The sequence below is a fragment of the Ciconia boyciana genome, chromosome 4 (assembly GCF_034638445.1).
Source record: "Ciconia boyciana chromosome 4, ASM3463844v1, whole genome shotgun sequence".
In the NCBI taxonomy this organism is placed as follows: Eukaryota; Metazoa; Chordata; class Aves; order Ciconiiformes; family Ciconiidae; genus Ciconia; species Ciconia boyciana.
This window is the reverse complement of record NC_132937.1, coordinates 67040556-67066712: the sequence shown is the minus strand read 5'-3', so window position 1 is coordinate 67066712 and position 26157 is coordinate 67040556. Positions and strand designations below refer to the sequence as shown.

Genomic DNA, 26157 nt, shown 5'->3' with positions numbered 1-26157 from the left:
ACTTCAATGGCTGAGATTTGTGTACTGATCCATATGGACCTCTCAACTTGCAGCCTCATCCTAGGCTTCATTGACAGTAGTAGGTAACTCACTGCCACTGGAAAGTGAGAAGAGCAAATACAAAATAGCAGTTTTAAATAATTTCATGTTTTGCTTAATGTTACTTTTAAAAACATTTTGTTTTATTATCTATCTCAGTTGGTATTCACCATCAACAACTGGCTTTTGACTTAATCCATCACTTCTGAACAACCAAAACCAAGGCTCTCCCAACTCAACATAAAAACACTCCACTATTGAGCTTATCACAAAGGGACTTAGCTCACTAACATCAAAGTAAATGAAAGTTTGTCATCAAAGCCGTTGGATGCATATATAATTATATGCTAGTAACACTGTATTCACCATGACATAAGGGATTATTTCAGTAGAGAGAATTTCCTGCTTTGCAAATTGTAAGCCTAAAAATTCAGGGTATGTGGACCAGAGGAGAGACAGTATTTAGAGACTAAATGCAACTGGAAAATACGTTAGAAGATATTTTGTCTTTGGCTACAAAAAACCCAATATCAATGAGATCAAAGACAGCCAAAACAAATGTCTTCCCTCATATGACATTATGTCTACAGAGTGGTGTCAAAATGTGGAGCCTTCCAACAGAGTATTTTTTTACCTACTATACATACTTTTGTGGCATACCTACATACCTCAGAAAAGACAACTGGTCTATTTTATAGAGATCTCTCAGTGCACCTGAAAGAGTATTTTTCTTTACTATTTTGCAATGGCTCTAGTCCCCAGATGTTTATAGTCAGTCTCAGAGAGAGCCACATGTGTCTAAAGCACAAGCATGCTGGCAACTTACTCCTTCCAAATGCCCAAAAGAGAATTATTGTTCTGTTAGAGAGAAAGCCATCTTTGGAAGACCAGATCGCACAGCATTTCCTAAAGCTCTTTAAAGGACTTCTAATCTACAGGAAGATGTAATCAAACCAACAGTAAAGCAAGACTCCACAGTTCATGGATCTCTCATACTTCGTATCCAGCTCCACCAGCAGATGTTGTGACTGTTTTCTCCAGTAGAAGCACCTTTTCTTGGAAGACAAGGACAGGGGAAGGGCAGCCTTCCTTGGACTAAACCAACATGCACCTGTTAAGCGCAGTAAAGCTTTAGCTAATTACAGAGTTTTAAAGTATACAGCTGCTTGTTTACAATTAGAATATGTTTTAAGATTATTAAAAAGCAAGTCCCTCTGTAGCAGGCCAACATCTTCTTTGCAGTTGCAAAAAGTAAGAAACACATAAAACAGAGAAAATGAAACTGATCCATAGCCATCTATAAGTAGACTTATTTCTGTCCGTAAAATTGTTTTTGAGATATTTAGATCCTTGCTTGAAAACAAAAAATTTCTCTTTAAACCCCAAAGACGCTTTGCTTTGGAATGTGAGCACTGGAAAATATCAGCTGAAACCCATGTTGTGTAAGAACATTAAATCTAGACATTAGAAATGTTAATCCACTTGGGAACTTTCTGGAATCTTTGCACTAGATTTAGTGCTTCCAGGTGCACAGATCTTCTCATGGCCCTTTTTTACAGTTTCCTCTTCCATTAAGAATAAGAATTTCTACATCACTGAATATACATGGTGATTTATAAAACACAGGAGAACACAGGCTCCTCTCTAAAGACCTAACATTTAACAAAACAAAATTGAACACGGGATTATAGCATCTACTTTCTGTATTACAGGTGTTGGATCCTACTAAATAAATACATTCACACAGCCTAAAAAAAAAAAGAAATCAGAAAAAGCACCAGCTTATCTTATTGCATTTTCTGTTTTCACACCACCCACACAACAACAGAAAAGATCTCCAACACACAGAGCTGACCTAAAGCCAATCTCAGCAGCAAACACAGGACTGGACCACCACCCCTGCAGGAGGGAAGCACAATTTAGCAGCCTGCATGCACATTATCCTTTCTTTCTGGATAACAGTTTCTAGGGATAAGGATTTGCAGCAAGAAGGTGCTGGTCCACTGCCAATTTTTGGCTTCTGCAACAGCAGTTTCCAGCACTGAAACGTGTTAAAACCTGCAGTCGCTGCATGTAAACCAGCCTAGCTTCTGCCTAAAGTTGATGCATTACAGTGACCCCTGTAAGGCACATTTTACATTTTCTAACCAGTTATGGTTATCTTTCAGCTGAAGATTGTGACTTTATAAATTCACAGTTGGAAAGTCTAAAAGCAAATGAGTCAATGGAAAAACTGTGACTCATCACAAGCAGTGAAATGAATGGACAAGGCATATAATGGCCAAACTCAAAAAAACAACTCTGGGATATAGTTTAGATACTAGTGGTAATGTCCCCAGGGACAAGAAGATCTGGGAATTTTACAAAATCATTCAATTGAGTATTTAACCTCTTTCATTTAGGGGAGGAAAAGCTGATCTCAACAAATGTAATAGCCTTCAGGACCCTTCCTAAAGCTGCTTCAAAAGTTTGACTACTACATTTGAATGCTTGCAAAGCCTTACTTAAGTGTTGCTTCAGTCTTTTGCGATCTTGAATGCAAAAGTCTATGTGATTGGAAGTGGTGCCATGCTAATTTATAGCCTTTTATTTGTTTCTTAACCTCTCCCAAAGTCAAGATACAAAGATACAAGTTTATTGCCTCCCTCCTCCAGGGAGGAGGAAAAAGACAAGAGTGTTTGAAAAGGGCTGATATTTGTAGTGTATGCTTACTGAGATTTATTATTCATATTCTGGTAGTATCAAGCAGTACCAATCAGAACCAGAGGTCCTTTTGCTAGATCTTTAGGCTCAAACTACAAGGGCAGCAGGATACAGATGTCTACCTCAAACCTACTAGATCAGCAGCACTGGTATTCACAAAGCCCATATTCAGCTGCTTTCTCACCCCCTGTTTAACTGCATCCCCCATCTAAAGCTTTTATCTTGCTTCACTTCTGACATCTGCAATACACATTTTAAATTGCTCGTGATTTCCTTCTCTGCCCTAGGTAATCCATGGTTACAGACAAAGAACATTCTCTCTCTTCTTCTTGAAAGAAAAGAGACCATCCAGCTTGTCCCAGACACATGTATTTGTAGCCATGAATCCTAAACAGAAGACACTACCTCTCTCCAGTCTATGGTTAGACCTTTAGCATTTCTTTCGAATGGGATTAGAGTCTCATTCATTTCCTGGCACTTCCTCCCAACAGATTTAAGCAGCAGATTGTATCAAGATATTGATTTCCATAAAGCTCATTTTTTAGCCTAAGAATTCTCCCTATATATGACATAAAAGGAACATAAAAGAGACTGGGCAGCAGCCATCTATGAGCTAGATTTTATGATACCTAAATTCCACTTGCAAATTTAGCTTATAAATTTGAATTAAGACATTTTGGCTTACAGAATTTAATGTCTATTCAGAGATATTGTAGATCTGCATAATTACATTTATGTTAAGCAAGGCATTTATCTCCCCACCCCTCCTTTCCTCCTGCATTCTAACTGATGATTTTTTTTCTGAACTTATATTATCTCTCTCTCTGGACTGGAGATGTCAGTTTGTTCTTTAGCAGTATTTTAAAAAAATAAAATAGAATATTACTTCTCTAATTTCTAGTTGAGAACACCACAAAAACCACTATGTCAATGTATAACTTCATCATGAGTCCATATCATGAATTGTGTGTGCAGTTCACACAAAAGGGAACATTTGAACAACAACTTTAAAAAAAGTCAACAATGATGAACAAAGGCACAGACTTGCTTCTGTACAAGAAGAAAGTAAAAAGCTGGTGGGGATAAGAGAGAGGCCAGTAAAATCATGAGTTACCATAAAAAAGGTGAATATTCCCTATTCCACATAATACAGGGCATCCTAAGGGCATCAAATTAAACTACAAGGTGTAAGATTTTAAAAGGGTTTTTAATTGTTTATTAGAGGTCTTTTACCACCTACCTAACAGACTTACAGTAAACTGAGGAATTCACTGCTGCAAAATGTTGTGGATAACAAAGGCGTATTAAAATCCAAACATAAATTGGACAGATCCATTGGTAAAAAAATAAAACGTTTAAATAGTCAAAAAGCCGCAAACCATACAACTTCTAGACCAGAATGTCTTTCAGCCTCTGACTGCTGCAAAAGCATATTGAGGAAGCATCACCACACTCCTCCCTGCCTTTCTTAACTTTTTCATAAGCATTGGCCACTTTCAGGAACAGAGTACACAGGCAGCTGAATAACAGCCTATTCCAACACTTGAAACTATAAATGTATCTTGAAAAGTTTTACAGTCTTCTTGGCTGAAGAAATGGCACTTGAAAAGAAAAATCTCAAGGAGGATGAAAGAAAGATGACCTTACACACTGGGTTCTTAGATTCATTCAGGATACCTAGAGAGCTTGTTTAGAAAAGGTTAATTAATGCAGTTTGCAAAAAAAGCTGGGCAAGGTTGTTGGATAGAAGACACTCTGAAGAGCTGTTGAAATAGTCAAAGAAAATATTTATAGGAGTGAGCAGCAGAAAACTGTCCATGAGATCACAAATTGTCTATCTGAAAAGAAAGCAAGGCACATGCATTCTGGTTCATATTTAATTCAGAGGCTTCAGAGCACTGAGGTCAAGTTGGTTTTATTCATATATTTTCATAAGAATAATGAGTTGTGTACATATACAAATCTGTACTTGTGAAGTATCCTTTCAGAAAAACAAGCACAACACACACAGATCAGAACAGTTAATTTTTTCTGTCACTGTTCTTTTCTGTTTAATGCCCGCTAGACTCCCTACAGGATTAGATTCAGTCCCCTGCAAGACTGTATTAATTGTTTTTTTCTGAGCATCTGGAATTCACACTTAGTTGTTGCAACAGCTGCAGAAGTTAAGTCTTATGAGATAACTAAGGGCATTGAACTATTAAGTGTCACAGCATTGAGCGGCAGCTTAAACAGGTTTGTAAGTGCCATCACGCCAATTAACATCAGAACCTGGTAATGACGGGGTTGTAATAATCCCATGTACTTGTTTTACTACCCAAAATTTCTGGATAAGGAGCCTAAGACCAGGGCAAAATTTCTTTCTTGAAGTGCACTCCGATATGACTTGCTAGCTGCAGACCAGTTAGTATGTATGCCAGCACACCAGCAGTGCGGATGAGGAGGGCACACCGACCTAAGTTGCAAGCCAGCATCACAATACAGACATGTCCAGAGAAACAAAGCCCATATCATCTACCGCCCTTTGTCCACAAAAAGTCTTGCCTATTCCATGAGGGTAGAGAGAAGAGGTAACATGCATCTTATTCTCCCTCATTTTGCATTTCTATCAACACACAGGAGTCAGTAATTGCATGATTCATCAGTGAGCCAGAATTGGCTCAACAGAAAGCAGGCAGATCCACTGCAGTTCTCTCCCTGCCCAATTCCCTCTGTGGGAGAGGCAAACCTCTAATATATTCCCTGTCTCCTATTGATCTAGTCCCAAAAGAAGCTGCAGAGCATTCAGTTGAATTTATATCTTCCTACATAAATTATAATGGATATTATGCAGTACTAGGGACACCTTGCAGAGCTGTGCAAATTACTGTGACTTTTACAGCCTTCTTTTTTATAGTTGGATGTCAAGAATAGTAACAATATAGTATATCACTAGAAATAGAAAAATTGTAATTAAAATTTTCAGCTGACCATTTGTCCACAAATGCAGCTACGGTGCACATGGAAGCACTATTATCTTCATTGCAAGGTGTATTGCTCCACCTACATGTAACACAAATACTGTATTTCCTTCACTTTACAAATGCATGTAAGATGTGTCCCTTACCAGTCCTGAAAAGAAAATCCTAAAAAAATACCTTTCTCTTTGTGCCTTTATTAACATATTTGAAAGACAACATGAGGATGTAACTTCAAGGGGCAGACATTAGTTCTCAATCAGAAGTCAGACAGTCACTCACTCTCTTCAACCTTTGCTTTGTTCACCTTGCCCACGCAAAAACACTTCTCTGAAGGTCAAACTTTTACATAGGAGTGGAGACATCACTGCAGATCAGATTATCTCTGCACTCTGTCCCATGAAATAAGGATGACCAGAAGCCAGAAAGAAGAATTAGGCCTTCCTTATACATATCTAGCAACTCTCACCTTCAGTGAGGAACTACAGCAAGCACAAGTATGTCTCTAGCGTTATGCTCTTTAACAAATATTTTAACTTAATTTCCCTCCTTCCCAGCCCCTAAAAATTTTGTTTTCTGTATTTCCCTCTGTGGTTGACTGATACGGACAACTATGAAAGGCACTCGGATCATTTCAAACAGCTGAGAGCACAAGAGCTAATTCTAAAGTTGCTCCATGTGTCAAATGAAAATTAGAATTCTTTTATGTAATACACTTTAAAAAAGGTTTGTCTTCATTCAGAGATTAGCCCCGATGAGCTATAAAAATATTAAGAACCAAGCTTGATTTAACACCTTTCTTTCCTATTGAACTTTAACTTTCATTACTGCAGCTGGCAGCTGAGACACTTTTCACTTATTTGTGGTTTGACCCCATCACAATCAGGCAAACTAGTGATCTAGAACAAATTCTGACAGGCAAGACATAACCTCAAGATGTACGGTATATTATATTATTGCTCCCCAAGGCAAAGAAGGAAAAAAAGCTAAGCGACACGTTCTTACATACTGCCAAAATGCTAGCAAAAAAAGTTCACAAGGACTGAGCTAACCAAAGAAATCTGCATAGTGTTAGCACTATAGATCTACTCAGAAGTTCCTAGAAATCTTCCTTGGAAAATAAAATTATCTGTTTCTTTTTTAAGCATAAGGGTTTCTGAGGTAAAATCACTCTAACATTTCAAACTTCGATCTCCTAAGGCACATGTTTCATTTTAAGTGCAGTTCACCTAAAGGCTACCCTAGACGTAGGAAGTACACACTTGGTTGGATCAGGACCTGCACACCGATGCCACAAGGCACAGCCAGCTGAAACCTCACTGCAGTTGTCCTCAACAAAAAGTAGAGTTCACCATTTTTTCTCAGAAATAAAAAGATCAGTTAAAGAACTTTTATCTTAAATAAAGGAATCAAGAGCAGATGGGGCTTGAGAAAAATTAGAGTTAAATAACCAAAGCAATTTAACTGAAAAAGTCAATTAAATAAACTAGGGAATTACCCAGATGCACTCCCTATGACCGGTCTTGCACAAAAAAATTTTGCAAGGGATTAAGGCTTCAATCTAACCTGAAAACTAGCACTACTTTACCAGTAGTCATCTAGTCAGATAGTGACTGAGTTTCCAGGAAACAACCAGGTGTTAATTATGGCAACGTGTACAGACAGACAGATACCATCACCCTCTTGTGCTGCACACTGTAGAAATGCATGAAGAGAGACAGCCCCTGCTAACATGGAGCTAAGAACCTCAACTTGGTCTTACAAAAAGGATGGTGCAAATGACTTAAAATCACATAGAAAACAAAAGGAGAGTATTAGGCTAATTCTAATTTACCCAGCCACGTGCCCTGTCCCATCAGACAAGAGAGCCTCTGTCCTGTCTCTTTTCAGACCAAAGTTTTCAGTTTCTTAAGAAAAAAAACAAGAAACCAGGAACTTGATGTCATTTTTCCCCCTCCCCTTCTGCCATCACCCAAAAGATAACTCGTTCCATGACAAACAAAGTGACAATGAGGATAGAAAATGAAAAAAGAGTCTGTGAGGAATCTGCAGTTTATGAATAGCCCAACTATCCACAGTGCATCTGGCATTATGAAAACATTATGGATTCAAAACAGTAAAATCTGTTCATGGACAACTAGAGGACAGAAGAAAAATGAGAGGCTACAAATTGTCATCTGCACTTTGCTTTACTGATAACATGTTGTTTAGTGGGTCTTAATGCTCATATCATACCCCAATATTTCCAGTTTTTACAGAAAAAGGAAATTACACAGGCTTATATGATATGTCTTATTTATTGTCTATACCTCAGGCAAAGGTAGCAGTATGGTGCCATGGCAGCCTCAGGCATTTTAAATCCTGGAAGCAATGGTCCTGCACTCCCCTCCTGGCCCATCTTCTGATCTCCTCTTCTGCACTGGCTCTCTGTGGTAAACCAGTGCAGGAAGCAAACACAGGAAAAAAAAATATTTTTTTATATATATCTTAGTGGTGACAGTAGTACAATTGTTTTAGTCTAGTCACCTCCCAGTTCATCATGCAATGGAACCAGTGTGGGTACTGGCACAAGAAGAGGGACCAGAAAGCACAAAGAGGGGCAGGTGAGAAACGTGATAGCCTAGACATGGACAGACTTAAAGTGCTCTGGACTTGTACTCTCAGCTGTATCAGCACAACTGAGAAGGTGACTGGCATGGGGCACATGAACTGTTGGTTTTGGCCAACAAGTCCCATAGCTGCACCTCTAGAGGTCATGTGATTTTCCCAAAGTAATATAGAAAATCTGAGCCAAAGTCAGAACAGACATCCCAGTGCCTAGACACTAGCTCATTACACCTTTTTTTACCAAAAAAAAAAAAAATCCAAACCCAAAAACCGAACATCCCTTACTTTCTTCTGTATGATTCTCTTGCTTAAAAGACTAATGCATTCACCAGTGCTACTCCAGACACTAAGTTACACACTGAAAAGGACAGTGGATTATGGACATGACAGATTCACAAAGAAATGAGTGTTAATGGAACACTAACACTGCTGTCTTGGAAAATACCTGAAGAAACATATATGATTGTAGGACTGAAAATTAGGAAACAAATAGAATGCTTCCAACAAGTGCAGTATTGCAAACTGAATTCTGAAGTGTATCCCATTGAGTTTCCCAAACCTCATCTAATTCACTATCACGTGAAGATACCCCACATCTTTCTTGAACTTTCTTAGAAGATTTCACTGGACAATGTTTTAGCTCCCTAAAGAATATTTGTCTATGGGAACATTTAAAACACAAGCTGTAGTTTCATTCTCTTTGATGGGATGAACAGAATCCTGAGTAAGGCTAGAGTGAAAGCTTTTTTAGCCTCCAGTAACGAAAACAAAGCACAGAAAGCCCTATTATTCTACCACTCCTTACCATGTCATTTTCTGTGTTGCAACACTATGTCAGAGTAAGCATGAACATAACTCCTTGCCTGAATTCCTCACATTTCTGACTGATGTTTCTCAAAAATAAGTCACACCCCTACATTTGACTGAAGGATTACAGAGCAGAGGTAGGCTCATTGAAGAGACGTGGAAGAGTAACACAAAAAGTGATTCCTAAAGTTATTGTGTTCTGAGTGAGTATTCATTTCTGCATGTGTGAAAAAGCTGCTGGATATTAAAGATGCACCATAAATCTCATTAATTTGAGTAGAACCAGGTTAATGTTAAGAAGAATCAGCCCTCAACACAATTATGCAACATCCCTTACTTTCTTCTGCATAATTCTCTTGCTTAAAGAGACTCTCATTTAAATTTTGTGTTACTTAACTGGGTATCATGCAACTTTTCATGAAACACCAGATTTTCTTAAATTGGAAAAAAGTGGAACAGTTTACAAAAAAAGAATATAATTTTTTAAAAGAATTCTAAACACACATTTAGAACTCAGTTTATGCATAAGTACAGGAGACACATTCAAATCTTAGTAAGATATTCTATTATTTATGCCCATTTTAGGGTGTTCCATGTTAAGAGGATTTCAAAATTAGTGTCACTGTATGTTGGACCACTAAATGGTGTCAAAAAATAACAACAGCGGCCAAAAAAAGAAATTACTTTTGGATTTGGTCTCCTAATGGACAGCAAAAAGACTGTCTTCCCAGAAGTAAAATAGAGGTATGAAAAACATAATGAAGTTAAACTCTCATATTTATAATAAGAATAATGTACTGAAAGGAAGATCTGACAGTTCTGATAGGTGAGCCATGAGAACATTTAGCCCCTTGGCAAGATGCTTACATAACCCAATTAAATTCTACCTATCATAACAACTTGTTCCCATTTTACAAATACTCAGTTTAAAGGCACAAACTAATTATAGAACTCAGTTTAAGGTTATCACTTGTCTGGAAAGGATGCAAAATTTTCCTTAGAGGAAAGCTAGGATGGGAGCTGAAGTCACCTTCTGTCAGAGGAGACTGTCTCTGTTCCTGGTGTTGAGATAATGATACTCAGCCTTACAAAGGGACAACAGTTCAGAGCTAACAAAACAATAGGCAGGACATCAAACATATTTTGCACAATAAACACAATTCTTTCTTACATTGCAAGCCAGATGGACTGCTTCAATGGCTCAACCAACAGAAGGAAACAATACCAAAAAATATTTGGAGAAGTCCAATATATATTGTTCGCAGCACTGGATCACAAAAACAAGGCAGTTCACTACAGTGGGTTCAGCACAAACAGACACTGCGGTCCATGAAGCCCTTACGCTAGGAACTATTCGAGGCTCACAGCACATCCCAGTCAAATACCATGTTAGAGGGATGAGACCAGCTTTTGTTTAACAGAAAATTTTAGTCGCAGGATGGTAGGAGTATAGCTGAAATACTGATAAACAAATGTTAGTCTCATTCCTGTAACACTGAAGCCTGTCTAATTAATTTGTTTATTTCCACCTTCACAATTGCGCTAGGTATGAGCAATGAGGAATCAGGAATCAGGAATCAGCTTCCTGTGTATTAATTACTTTTCAGGAAATACTACGAACAAATTTTCATATCCGAACCATACAGTAAACCTTAGCTTCAATGTTTTATTCATCCCCCTTGCCTAGCGCTTTCACTTGTGTCTGTAGGAAAACAGCAGTCATGGTCTTATCATACAGATTGTAAGAAAGAATATTTCCCTAAATTATGAAATTCCTTCATTTCTGCCAGCATAAAAAGGGGATACATTCTTCCCCAGATTAGAAAACGTAGTTGCCATTAGTCTTACAGGGAGAATCTCAGTGACAGTCTCTTTCCTCACTACCACCGGGCTTCATTTACAGAAACTTGCTATCAGAAAGTTGCTGTCAAAACAAGTGGCAGTAACACAGGCAGATACAGGGTGGCTTTAGAATCCAAGCAAGATGCAGTGCAGCTCCTCTATTAGGCATCATGCAGAATGAGCTGCCTAAAAGCAACGAATACCCTGGGAAAGGATGCTAAAATGACTTGAGAGCATTTTGCAACCTTCTGATTCTCTGCTATTCTCCAGAGACTAACAAGGACTTTTCGTAAATTAGACGGTTGTCCCTGTTGTTCTCAAAATCACAGCGGCACCCCCAAGCTGCTCTAACTGCAGGTCGTCAGATCAGAGCAGAGCCTGCTTTTGACATACCTTCCCAACTCCCAACCCCATCTCTGGCTCACCCCAAATATTGCTAGATGGGGTCCCCCCATTAAACTGCCTTACAAGGACATTTGACAGTCTGACACAGGCTCCTTCATGCTGCCCTGAGCCTTCTGATCAGCACATTCAAGCCCAGAGGAATTTATTCTTTCCTTCTGTACCTTTTTAGGGACTATATTCCTGAGCAGGTGGCCAAAAATAATTCACCTATATCAAACAGACTGGCAAAATTTATCACTGACACTACATTGCCAGTGGTGGCAGACAGGTCAAGAACTGAAGCATTCATTAACTATTCACTCTAATGATAAGGTATATTGGGAAGCAGTGTAGGGAAGCCTACACTAATATACTTCTTTACATATAGCTAACCAAAACCTTCCAGTAGGCTCAGCATTCTGGTCAGCTTCTTTGAAATACCCCAAACTAATTCCAATTACATAAACAGAAATTAGCAGTGAAGCACCTAGTATTAAATCACATGCCTAGCTTTCATAGTAATACTTGATACTTTAGTGGATATGGATACATCAACACTTACATTAAAAGCAGCATAAAAATAAACAGAAAATAATCCATAGCTTTCATGTGCGTGTAAAAGTCCTATTTACAATAGCTGTCTGCTGTTTTCTGGAAAAAGCAGCAATAGCTGTAATATGTGAAACGCTCTTAACCCTACTAACAGCCTCTTTATTGCAAGTGCTCTAACTTCTACTTAGAAGCAAGACAAAGTTCTTAGTAAGGTAATTGTCTGTCTCCTTTCTGATCTCAAGTAGTGCTCTGCTCATTTCCCTGCCAGGATCTGGTGTTAATACGGTGCTGGTTGTTTTCATTTACTAGCAGAGCTGGGTTCTGAATATCCTACAAAGAATTCTTGTAAGCTCAAATTGCTTCTTACCTACAAGTGCACTTTTTTTTTGACACTTGTACAAATGTAGCCTCATGAAAGCTGGCAACAGGATACGAAGGAGGAATGAATCCTGTTTTCCCACAGAGGCACTCTGCTGTATCCGAATACATAACTTATGAATCAGCTAACAGCTTAGTATCAAAATTACCTCAAGTGAGGATAAGAAAAAGTATTTTATATTTTAAAAGACAAACTGGATACAAAGACTATCCAAAGGCTGCCTAGTGAAAAACCAATTCTTGAGCTTCTCGGTCAGTGATAAGAGCTCATCAAACATACCTCCACTGTAAAATCATTTTAGTCAGCTGGGCTACTCCAAAACCCATTTCCTATAAGAGAGTAAGGCTTGGTACAGTCCAAGCTCCTGTTTGATTGAGAGCATACCTAAAAGAACGGCAAGTGGTGGCAGCAGTCTGGCTCAGGTCCACATCACTGGGGGAAGAAAGGGGAGTCCAGTATCTTTAAGTATTTAGATATGAACACCTGAAACCACTGTAGCACAAAGTCAGTGTTTTTCAAAAATGAGACAGAAATGACCAACAATGTGGAAACTCACACATTCCGGAAAAATGTGAAACAGAGCTGTGGCTTTCTGACTGACTTTTTTATGGGAAAAGCCAGAAGTTTGAGCAATCGTTCTTCAGGTCAGCAATACAGAAGTACTGCCTCACATGACTCTCCTCTTTCCTGGATTGCCAGCCATCTCAAGGCTGCATTGTATTTCCGTAGGGGTCCAGTGCCTTCATAATGTATTTAGAGGTTTTAGGTAAATGAAAAGTGGCTGTTCCCAAATTCATTTTCCAGTTTCCATCTCTCATCCACCTCTCTTCTCTGTGAAAACATGAAAATAAACTTAGTTGCAGCTGAACACTAATTTTCCCTATTATAGGGGTCAAAAGTGTCAAAGCTAAACCAATGGGTTTTTTTGTTCTGCAGCTTGCATTTAATCAATCTAAAGTAAAAATCTAAAGAAGAAAATACAACCATTTTATATTTGCAATTCATTAAACAGCTTATTACAAAATATGTTCTTTAGTCACAGTCACAGACAGTGCTTAAAATAAATTCACTTCCTGCTAGTGCTATTACAAAGCTGAGAAAACCTCAGAGTTTACCCTGTACCAGCTAAGGCAATCATAGCCCAGATGTACTGAGCAAAATGGTGGGAATATGACTCTGTTAACATTTTTGCTAATTCTGACTCATGTTCTATTCTGTCATGTTTACTTTTCACATATATTAATTCAAGGATTAAAATCCTCTCCCATAAATGCTCACAGAAGGCAGATCTTTGGTGTATGGGTGAAATAAAATCAAGCAAGCATCTAACTTAATCTGTGAAAAAACTGCACTTATCTACTGAAGCTCAGTCACCAGCTTGCATATTCCAACCAGAAAAAGCAAGCACAATACAGTACCTTTTCAGTTGGCCAATCAACGTACAGGTAGCAAACTGGAGTTGCTCCAAGCAAATAACACAGAATCGCAGAATGGGTTTGTTAGAAGGGACCTTAAAAGATCATCTAGTCCAACCCCCCTGCCCTGGGTAGGGACATCTTTCACTAGGTCAGGTTGCTCAAAGCCCCGTCCAACCTCCCCTTGAACACTTCTAGGGATGGGGCACCCACTTCTTTGGGTAACCTCTTCCAGTGTCTCACCACTCTCATCGTAAAAAATTTCTTCCTTATGTCCAATCTAAAGCTACCCTCTTTCAGTTTCAGAAAGTCTTTCTCTGTCTTTCTGGTAAGTTGCCCCCTTTATATATTGAAAGGCTGCAACAAGGTCTCCCCGGAGCCTTCTGTTGTCCAGACTGAACAACCCCAACTCTCTCAGCCTGTCCTTATAGGAGAGGTGTTCCATCCCACTGATCATTTTCATGGCCCTCCTCTGGACCCACTCCAACAGCTCAATGTCTTTCTTGTACTGGGGACCCCAGATCTGGATGCAATACTGCAAGGGGGGTCACACAAGAGCAGAGTAGAGGGGGACAATCACCTCCCTCAACCTGCTGGCCACGCTTCTTTGATGCAACCCAGGATACAACTAACTTTCTGGGTTGCAAGTGCCACATTGCTAGCTCATATCTAATTTTTCATGTACCAATATCCCCAAGTCTTTCTCTGCAGGGCTGCTCTTAATCCATTCACCACCCAGCCTGTACTGATACTGGCGATTGCCCCAACCCAGGTGCAGGACCTTGCACCTGGCCTTGTTGAACTTCACAAGGTTCACATTGGCCCACTTGCCCAGCCTATCAATGTCCTTCTGGATGGCATCCTTTCCCTCTAGCATATCAACTGCACCACTTAGCTTGGTGTCATCTGCAAACCTGCTGAGGGTGCACTCAATCCCACTATGTTATTAATAAAGATATCAAACAGTACTGGTCCCAATATGGACGCCTGAGGGACACCACTCGTTACTTGCTTCCATTTGGACATTGAGCCTTTGAATTAGCGACTACATCTGCCAGTTCCCTCAGGAGCCTGGGATGCATCTCATAGGGTCCTATGGACTTGTACATGTTCAGTTTCCTCAAACAGTCTTGAGCCTGATCATCTCCCACAGTAGGTGGGACTTCATTCCCCTAGGCCCTGCCTTGACATGCAGGGACCTGAGAGCTGTGGAAAGAGCAACTGCCAGTGAAAACTCAGGCAAAGTTGTTGAAGATCTCGGCCTTCTCCATGTCAGTTGTCACGAGATCTCCTGTCTCATTTATCGGGAGAGGGAGTGGAGTTTACAATTTCGTCTTCCTTTTCTGACCAACATACCTGTAAAGGCCCTTATCATTCTTCACATCCCTTGCCAAATGTAGCTCCAGCTGTGCCTTAGCTTTCCTGATCCCCTCCCTACACTCGCAACAGTATCCCTGTATTCTTCCTAAGACGCGTATCCCTACTTCCACTGCCTATGCATTTCCCTCGTGTTTCAGTTTGACCAGGAGGCCCTTACTCAGCCATGCTGGTCTCCTGCCTTCCTTGCCTGATTTCTTGTACATGGGAATCAAGAGTTCTTGTGCTCTAAGAAAAATGTCTTTAAATAGGTGCCAGCTCTCTTCTGCTCCTTTATCCCTGAGGTAAGTTTCTCAGGGTGTCCCAGCCACTAGATCCTTAAACAAGTGAAAGCTCACTTTCCTAACGTTTAGGGTCTTGACTATACTTTTCACCTGGCCCATATACCTCGAGATCATGAATTCCACCAGGGCATGATCACTACAGCTCAGCCTACCACCAGCCTAGACCCCTTCAATAAGTTCCTCTGCATTGGTGAGCAACAGGTCCAGTAATGCATCTCCTCTGGTCAGGCTTTCTATCACCTGGATTAGGCTGTTAACGCAAGTAGTCATATAGCAGAACACATTGGCACAAACGCTTCTACAGCTTTTACACCAAACACGAAGAGAGCTTCTGAGAACAAAAGCTTGTCTGTTTCTTCCCCATATCAGCTGCTTTAATTAAATACTAAAATCTCCCTACAACTCTTCTTATTTTATTAACTACACTACTTTGTAAAGAGACACAGGCTATTTTTGAAGCAGCTAGGTAAAACTAAAATTGTAAGATCTTACTTTGAGGCCCAAGTATAATTTTTCACCTTTAGTTCCTACTGCACTAATTATGTACAAGTAGGAAATACAAGTACCCTCAGACATGACTTTCAACAGCAGCAACTTTTAATGGTTTACAAGGATTACAAAAGCTAACTGCAAAACATTTTTCCTGAGCTGCTGTTACACCTCAAAATTAAATGCCTTTCAGTTTCACTTATTTCCCAAGTATTCCTTGCTTGTCACCTACCACATCGTGACATTCTGAAAGCACCTGCACTACAGAGAATGGAAGATCTTGTCCAATTAATTAGGGTGCTTTAAATAAGCGGCGCTTTTTCTTTGAAACTCTTGGGAGCTTTGTCAAGTGCAGGACACATGTATAAAGCAAACAGCAAGCCCTGAAAACCTCTGCAAATCACGTCTCTGAAAAAGTTGCAAGGAGTCAATAGATTCCCACAGTGAGGGAGAGGAAGCCACAGGAGAAGTCATTCCTGATATTACAGAGCCAAAATGTACCTATCACATTTCACTATTTTTTTTTCCTTTTTTTTTAAATAACAAAACCATTAAAACAATGTACATCTTGAAAAAAGTATTCCTGAGGTATTTTGAATTTAGTATAAAGATTCTTTAAAACAATTTACATCTTGAAAGGAGTATTCCCAAGGTATTTTGAATTGGGTATTAAGATTCAGAAAATATATCCTTCTCTACTTCATTTTTACCTTTTCAAATCATTGGCATCCTAAAGCCAGGAATGAGATACACATTGTGTTAAAAGTTTCATCTAGTTTATGATTCCATTAGTAAGTCTTAGGTTGTTGTTTTTGCTGTTTTAACAGCAGCAATGTACAGACATGCACACATATGCAGCAACTAGGAAAAAGCACAAAGAAAACAGAATATCTTTTTCTTATAGACTGAGAAGGATATTTACAGATGATGAAACAGTGTAGCCAGAAATACAAATCTTTCATTAGTTTTCATTACTTATTACTACAACTTTCAATTTAAGAATTACAACACACTTCTTTACTCTGCTTTCTACTCAAACACAGGTCTGCAGCTAACCTAAAGATAGCACTCCTGCATTATTTTTTTCCTTTAATCTGGAATAATTTATTTAGCACCACATATACTCATGATGCTCTGACAAACGGGCCCTTCTGCTTAGAAAAATATACAACTCAAGGACCTCATCTTGCGAGCTGCCCCATACTTGCAAATCTCAATGTGAGCATGAAACTTACTGAGAAGGGCAGGCTGACAGCTCCAAAACTTCACTGTCCAGTAACAGGTAGGTAGGTAGCAAGTGATCATCACTAACAGTCACAGTAAAGCTCCTACCCCATTGGGTCTGATAGGATCTGACAGTATTCAGGCAGACCTTCTTCCCATTTGCAGAAGTTAAGGCCCAGCCCATACACCACAGTGTTCAGCAATCAATTTTTTTTTATCATTTAGATCTTAGAAAGTTAGTTAGTTACAGTGTAACTTTAGAAGCAAAGAGCCAGAATATGGTCCTTTTTACCCTAAGCTGTAGTCCCCCAAGACAATGGGACTTCTTAAGGGATAAAATAGTCTCTGCTTATTTGAAAGTTACTAAACCCTAGTAATATGGCAAAATAACAGTAATTCCAGTCAAATTGACTCTCATCAGGCTCTAGATTCATATTCCTTAATCCTGCTTCACACTACATTTGTTTTCACTTTCTCATTCTCTCTCAAAATCAAAACTGCTTTCACACAGCAGCTTTCTAAAGCTTACTTTTTTCTTGTTTGATCCTTCTAGCCCAAGACCTCTGCATACAATCATCACTGCTTAGCACATACTGTAAGTGAAATTATTTCTTCCCTTGGTTAACTGCAGTGTTTGCCCATGAAATACACAGGATTGGTTCCTGCTTCCGTAAGGTTCTGAGGCATAAATGGCAGCACCAGCAGTTTAAATCAAAACCTATGGAAGGAGCTAGGGAGCTAGTGAATCAGATATGAGAAGCCCACTTACGGGGAGGGGGGGGTGATAAAAAAATTAAGAGCCAGTGAGATTCAGAATACCCTTGACAACATGTGGCATTCAGTCCCTCATTTTATACTTCAATGCTCCTCCTGACTGAAATGCAACCCTCCATCTAAAGAGTGATTTGAAAAAACTTGATCAATGTTAAGTTGAATGACAGCATTATTCAGTAGGGTTTTTTATAATATTGTGCATAAATCCAAAGTGTTTCTGAAAGATTACATTGATATATAATTACAGTTAAGAAGAAAACCACACTTAAGTGATTGTTAGTCTACTTCTAGTTATTACTCAGATATTTTATGACCCTTTCCCTCTGAATGTTCTGAATACAGTCCTAGAAATGTAATGATACACTGCAATAATCCAGTACTTGTCTGAATAATGAGACAGCAACAGCAGGATTTCTATAGCAAAGCGCTATGTAACCACCTATGTTTTATGTGCCTGCAGTGACAATTTATTAGATGTGAAGATAAATTTTTACACTTTCTACCTCCAAAACATGAAACTAAGTATAATTTTAGTAGCACTTGCATTGATTAATTCTTGGAAAGGACCCTGAGGAAGACATCAAGTTCATATAAACATGAGTGTACATGACAAATTCTCAAGGACAATCAATGCATGATGCACAAGGACACCACCAAGATTTTTTTCTGAACTATCACACAGCAGCTCTTAAGATTGTATCACGCTAATTAAAAGCTAAAACTCTCAAAAAGGCTATCTATCCATATCAACCACGCTGAACTGGTGCATGCTGTTCTGCAAACAAGAAATTTTGTGCATCAGAGAAGCCATTTAAAAAGTTGAATGACTTATTTTTACAACTTTTTATGTTAGCAGTCACATTTTGTTACAATGAAGTGAAAAGTCAAGACACCCAAGGCCCCCGTTGAAACAGTGAGGCTGAATTTAACATTAGTCTTACGCTGCCCTCAACTGGCCTGCCCTAGGAAGTACATTTAGGAAAATTTGCTCAGAAATTTTATCTGCCGTTTTAAGGAATGATTCTTTCATTGAAAAGACAGAATGCTGATTTGTAACAAAGAGACAAGGACATTTCACTGTGGATACTTGGGTGTGGCATTTTTTCATTTTACCCATGTACCAAAGTGCACATTATTTCAATTATAGAACACACACTAGAATCACGGTGTCCTTCATTGGGTACTATGTTTTTCACTACCACAATAATTTTATATTTCAGTATGCCCTGGTGTGGTTAGACAGAACATAAGGAATTTTTAGAAGTGCTCAGGGAAGGCTGAATGTGGTTCCCACTGAAAGCAGTGTAAGTTTCAAAGCAAAAACTTGTTAAGAGCATTTGAAAAATACTTCAGTAAAATATACGCAAAAATTATACTTACTGCAATACTCCAACATCTGGAATGAAAGTCAGGTTCAGTAAGTCATATTTATTTAACATCCTATCTCTCAATTTCCCATCATCCCATTATCTGTCTTGAAATTCACCTTGCTTTTCTTTACACTACGTATTAGATTTGTGATTGTCCTAGTCTTTCTTATTCTATTTTGTTCAGTTATACTTTGTTCCATTTACAATGTATTAATTTTTTATAATGTGTTAATTTTTTTTAACCTCATTTTGTCACAACATTACCTTTGAAAGACATAAGATGCAGTTCATTTCATAAGGTTTAGCAGCTCACGATAAACAACTCATAAAATATTTCCTTGTGAAAGACTGATTAAAAGTAATTTTGTTTTTAAATCTACCCTGGTGTTTTTCAAAATGGGAACTGCAAGAACATTCAGACTGATCACAATTAGTTCGAAAAATTTAGTGCTAGCCAGCAATAACTTGTCTTGTTTGGGGCAAGAGGAAGAATTTTAGTGGTTGGCCACAAGCGTCTAGATTAGCCAGCGAACTGCCACAGGTCAGTTCCTTCAGGGCAGTGAAGAAAGTTTTGAACACCTGTGCCCACCAAATACTGACATTTTTCAATTCCTTAACCCAGGTAAACTATGCGGCCTCCTGAATTAGAAGTTCAAGACAGAAAAATCCAGGTGAGAGAGGAAATAGTAATTTTTCCTGTTTGACATCACAATACCAACGAACCAAATTAACTTTGTAAATCTTTGCAGTACGTTTTACAATTTTGGCAAGTATATTTACTTCATGTGTATACCTTCGCTTCCACTTTTTCCCTAAGCTTAAGCAAAATAGGAGCTAGCTTTTCTAAGTATTCTAGATACAAGGCACAAGAGGACTAAGATTCAACCTGAAGCTTGGGGGTTGGAGTTTCAGACTCTAATACCAACAGAACAGCTTTTTGTTTGGCTGTAACCACTCCCAGACAGCTTATCATTAATACAACATCAAATTAATCTGCTTTGTATCTTTTAACAGTCAAATTAAGTATATGTACTGACACTTCTTCATATTTTATAGAAATTTATTATAAAAGCATTGTGAAACAAAACTACATAAGAATCTACCCTTTTAACCGCATGTAGCCATTCACTCATCATTTTTTCCAATAAAAAATTTACCATTTTGATAAGTCATAATATTGAAATCTATGCAGCTATATAAAACAACAGAGACTGAAAAAACAACGAGAATGCCAGGCAGAATGTCTTAAAACTCAAACACATAAGTCTGATCAAAAGCTTTTCTTTCAAGATCTGCTTCTCTTGTCAGCCAGAAATTGACCTGGCTTGGCAGCAGAAATGTTGAGGTTCTCTTCGATGCAGGCAACCTGGCAGGCAGCGCAGAACTGGCCTCTTGCTATACAAATAGCAGTCAGCTGGGATTTCTGTGCAGCAGTCAGAAGTCCAGACACTACTGTATAAAGGCAAACAAGAACTCATATACATTACATTCTGCTTTACTTTTTAAGCCAAGAAACACATATACATTTTATGCATACATTTTAAACCAAGCAAGCATCTGAGATGGGCACCAGCTCACCCAATTCTCAAAATCTTTTATAAAGTGAAAATTTTAGGTAGACTGCAAGTTACACCATTTTAGGTTCAGTTTTTGGTTTTTTAGTCATGGTCACTCATTATCTGAGCCCATCAACATTATCAGTGTCAGCGTAGTTCCACATATCAAGGTTTATCATCTGCGAAAATGAGAGTGTGTTCATCTCCAGGTAAAAAGGTTGAAAATCGCACTGTTGTCTGAGTTCACACAGTGGCTGACTGACATCCCAAGACATTTGCAGTCCATCAAGGGCGGAAAGGGGGCAGGGGACATTATCTACACTTCTCTTACCATTTATGTCCTGTAAGGCAAGAAACAATCATGCATTTTTCAAGACAGAAAATTCAGTCTGTTCACAACAGCTCTGATTCTCTTTTGTTCCGTTTCTTTTCCTTTGGTGTTCAAAAGAAATGTGTTCCACATTCTGATTAATAGTTTCCAGCCAGTAATTTCTAATTAATTGTGGCTAACAATGAGCAGCTTAATAAGGCATTTCTCCCACTCTCAATACAAAAGGAGTAAGATATGTCATAAATTCTATACAAACATGTAAAGTCTTATAAATGCAAATTTATACTTTCAAAATTACAGGATTTCAAATACAACTGACTCTCACAGGCTTTTTATTTCAGTTCTACAATTTTGGCTTTTTGCTTTTTTGCCTTGTGCCTTTCTTGTTTCCATCGCTTTATTTTGAACCTTCTTTGAAGATGTTTATGCTGCTGTTAATGGAACCACAGAACAACGTTGGAAGCGACCTTTGGAGACCATCTAGTTCACTTTCCTGTTCAGACAAGAGCCAACTTTGAAGTCAGATCCACATTGCTCAGGGCCTTGTCTAGTCAAGCTTTGAGCACCTCCGAGGATGAAGATGCCACTGCCTCTCTGAACAACCAGCTCCAGCATTTGACCTTCCTCACTGTGAAGAATTTTCTCCTAATTATCTATTCAGAATTTCTCCTGCTGCAACATCAGCCCATTGCTTCTCACTCTTTCCCTCTGCATCTCCAGGAGCCTCTCTTCTCTACAACCACCCATTAGATAGCTGAAAACAGAAACTAGAAAGCCCCCTCCAAGCCATCCCTTCTTCAAGACAAAATAACCCAGTTTCTCAAACTCTCTTTGTATATCATGGGCTCCAGCCTCCATCTCAGTGGCTCACCACTGTACCTGTTGCATGATGCTGGTCCGTTCCCAGTGTAGGACTGCACTTCACTCTGTTGAACTTCAGAAAGTCCCCATCAGCCCATTTCTCCAACCTGTGGAAGTGCCTCTGAGTATCAGCCCTGACCTCCAAATTATCAGTCATTCCCCTCCCCAATTTGGTGTCATCTGTGAACTTCCTAAGGATGTACTCCATCCCCAGTCGCTAAAGCAGTGAACTCTCCTTAAACCACCACTCCCCTTCAACTTCTACACAGAAGACTGCATTTTAGGCTTAGATCCAAGTTTTTTTCCACCTGGCAGCCCTGTAACTAGCCTAAGTGTCAGGTGTAAGCACATTACAATCAAATAAAGCCCACATCTCCTTTTCAACTCCTTCATAACTGGTATAGGGCATATACCTGCTGGCCAACCCTGGCAGACAGCTCTGCCCAACAGTATTAGCCTAGGTTTTGATTCTTCCCCAGTTTCTTCAAACTCAGCTATGAATTGGCTACAGTACACTATTACACTTTGTCAAAAGGACAGAAATTCGTAACTGGAAATAACAATAACACAAGATTACATTCTGCCAAGTTTATTACAGACATTCCCTGTCTGTTAAAAACTAAAGGAAATTGTTGCCATGGCTGTTTCTTCCCCAATAACTGGAGAAGAAACAGACAGAATGAAGAAATAACTCTGTATTTAAATCCATAGCAAATACAGCCATAATCAGATAAAAGACTAACACAGTGCTTTTGAGCTAATTTCAATCTGGTCCACAGAAATTAGTTCCAACACACAAGAAAATAACAAACAAAAAGGAGAAAATAAGACAACTGTAGCCTAAGTCAGGATGTCTCATCCAAATCTGCAACAGTTACTGTCACGGGATTTTCAAGAACTGCACGGGTACAAGTGGTCAGTTTGGCTCAATGAGACTGGACAGCTCAATACCTAGAAGAATACAAAATTTCACACCTAGGAGGTGTTAGTTCAAACTCAGTGACTGACATTTTAAAAACTGACATAAATGTCACATGCATAGTTTAGGTTTCTCTCTTGGACACTCACCAGAGGGTTACTTGGGTCTCTGTGCAATTTTAAGTCCCAGAACAGTCTAAGTACAATCACTGGCTTTAAAGAAAAAGGAACGCTCTTGTAGTTCCACAGCAGCCGGGAGCTAGCGTGGACCCTTCAAAGTCTTCCATGGCTCTTTCAAACACATCCCTGTCATTCATTCCTTAAGGTATCAACCTTTTTGCCTAGTTTAATTCTTAAGGAACATGCAGCAGATAAAAACAAAACCTAAACACACAGAGGGTATGAACACAGCCATGCTCTTGTTAGCGTAACCATTACTTCAAGCTGGGCAAAAATAATAAACTTGACATAACATTTCACTCGAATGCTTGAGTATTCTGTGTTTCTCTGTATGCTGGAGACACATCCTTTAAAGCGGTCAGTTTACTCTCTGCATTTTTCAACTGTCCTGAGGACAATTAAGTATTTTCAGACCAAGTGCACCCTCTATGCACGATCCCCTCATAAAACCCGAGTCCTTCTCCTTCTCAGTCCACAATCTTCTGAGTTTCATACTGTACTTTCTGTGTAAGCTCTGCCTCTTTTTCACACTTTTATCGCCATCCCCATGGATGCCACCTTTGCTAGAAATACTACACTAGCAAGCAGTACAGATCAGTAAGACTCATCTGTAAAGCTAATGTATGTAGTATGAGTGTTAGTTTCTCACATTTCAGCATTTTGGTTTTTGTTCTTTTGTCAAGCTCTAGTTTGGACACACAGACCAAATACCTATTTGTGGCTGGAGTATCTCTGGTCTGTCCTGGCAGGTATCTTCCAGTTCATTCAAGAAGAATCCAATCCACACAGCCCAAGACCGCTCCAAAAACACAAACTAAAACACAGCCAAATTTACTTTGAAAGAACAGTTCCATTCCAAACTAAAATACTGAAGTATACATACCTCTTGACTACTGTTTTTTAAATCCTTAAAAATGGAATAAATAAATACGTGATCTGTAAGCTTTCTCTAACAGTAATTTTCGATGCCAAGCTCTTTTTCAGAGGATTATTGCTTAATATCCATTTGTTGTCTGATTTGAAGCATTAACAGTGGTATTATCTGCAAGATGAGACATAAATTCCACCAGAGACCACTAAACCTTACAGTAACAATCCAGTCTTCCTCAATTTATAAGCCGTATATAGCTTCTTTGAAATTCCCCGTTGCTTCCCAACACACTCCCCACTCCATCCCTACCTCTGAAAAGCAGGAACACCTTCCAGATACCTCAGGGAGTTTACAGAGACATAACAATAGATGTTGCCTAGCTCAATCATTCAGTTAAATGGACACAAACACTACAGCAATTCAATTTCAGACCATACATCAGCTTCTGTCTACTTCAGGTAAATCATTTCCACCTGCTGCCCATGAAGATTAAATAAAGGTGAAGTCCTTGGGTTGCTTACAGGCTTTTGTCATCTAACCACATTTGATTAGTTGGAGAAACAGAAGAGACCAAGACATTTTCCAGTGGGTGTCTCAGATCCATCAGTAATATAGAGTTGAAGGGCTATGTAGGATAACCCTACTTTCCCATGTCCATCTCCCTGTTCTTTTTAATATCTAAGATGAAGTTTGCTGTCTCCCCGTGATGCAGTTAACATATCTCACTTCATAAGTGGCCTTACAATTTACAGGGCAGAGCAGCTGTACCAGAGCCGATTACCTAGCCACAAAAGGAAGACTGCGACTCAAACAGAAGGAAATTGATGGCAGGCAGGCTGAACTCTACCTTTTAGCAACAAACTGACAGGTGCTTTTAAGAGCAAGAAGAGCGCAACTAATACACAGTTCTCCCATTTCCTGAAGGTTCAGTGATCTCTTAACAGCCACAAATTAGGGAAAAGAAAGTTTTCCTTCAATTATATTTTTCCCACAGTAGGTTCATCATTGTCTGACAGGTGTCTTAAGCTCAGCACTACTCTTCTTATCATTTGAGCATCAATCTTTGGTTTTCAAGGTACTACAGAACACACTCATCTGAAATGAAGCACAACTAAACTGGTTAGCCACGAGGCGAGCTTCCTACCCTTGCAACAATCCCATGGTTCTGCCCTCACCTGGAAGTCCTCTTACCTTCCTGAAACACGTACATCTGCAAGTCAGATTCCAAGTAAAGCAACAAAAGCTTTACTGGGTTACTTTCATACAGGGTTCAGCAGTGATGCAATTAACTTTACCAGTCATGCTTCAATTCACAAATGCCAATGTTGGTATAAAGCACACACATCAGAGAACAGAAATCAGAAAAGCAAAAATAGTACACACATCACATGCCCTTTGCCACATTTGGGTGCCGATGGTTAATCTCAATATCCTGAAGTGCTTTTCATGAACTTGTTCCGATAGCAAGTTTCCCAGCCATAAACCTTTACTGTAGCCCCACTGTATCTGCTAGTGATACCTCATTCTTGTGATACACATTCACCTGTCTGCTCAGGGATGCTGTACCTCTGGGGGTTGGGTGGTTTTCTTCTTCGCTTCTGTTCAGGACATCCAGGAGAACAGCTGTCAGGCTACCACTACAGGACCACCTTTTTATTCTTAACTCAACTATAGACCTGCCACCTTCAGAAGCGCTAGCTGATTTTCCAGTTGAAGTTATGCCTTAGGGTAAAAACTCTGAAGGTTTTGAACCTTCAGAAGTATTTACAGAATACTTTCAAGTTGAATGAATTCAAATACCTTTACCAAACTTACAAGCTTTTATCTGAATAGAAATAGCAACTCACAGCCTTGACCTGTCCACCTTTACACTCCCACATTTCTTTCTCTAACACCTTGGGTGTTAAAATTGTACGCTGGAGAAGTGGTGCTCACAAATACCCCAGTTTTTCTTAACGCATCTGCCTAAAGGCTTCCAAGTATCTTCCATCATAAAAACTGGTTAGCTGGGACTTCTCAATCTTAACAGAAAGAACAGTTGCTTTATAAGTACACTGGTAGACACATCTGTAACCCTAACTTCAAGAAAATTCATTGTCTTGGAGATTTGATGTGTTGCATGAACAACTGTACACAGCAACATAGAGAAACTACTATTCACTGAAGGACAAAGTCCGCCCAATAAAATCTGGAATCTAAAATGTATACATACTACATCATGCTGCTTATGTGCCAAG

General features: G+C 39.1%; 1 long non-coding RNA gene across 1 annotated transcript in view; it reads right to left on the bottom strand.

Moving 5' to 3' along the window:
• The window catches only part of LOC140650467 (uncharacterized), a 30280-nt gene extending 17524 nt beyond the window's left edge, over positions 1-12756 (bottom strand). The window contains exon 1 of the long non-coding RNA XR_012042001.1: positions 12655-12756. This is a non-coding gene — a long non-coding RNA (uncharacterized lncRNA). The remainder of the gene's footprint in view (positions 1-12654) is intronic.
• Positions 12757-26157: the final 13401 nt, after the last annotated feature.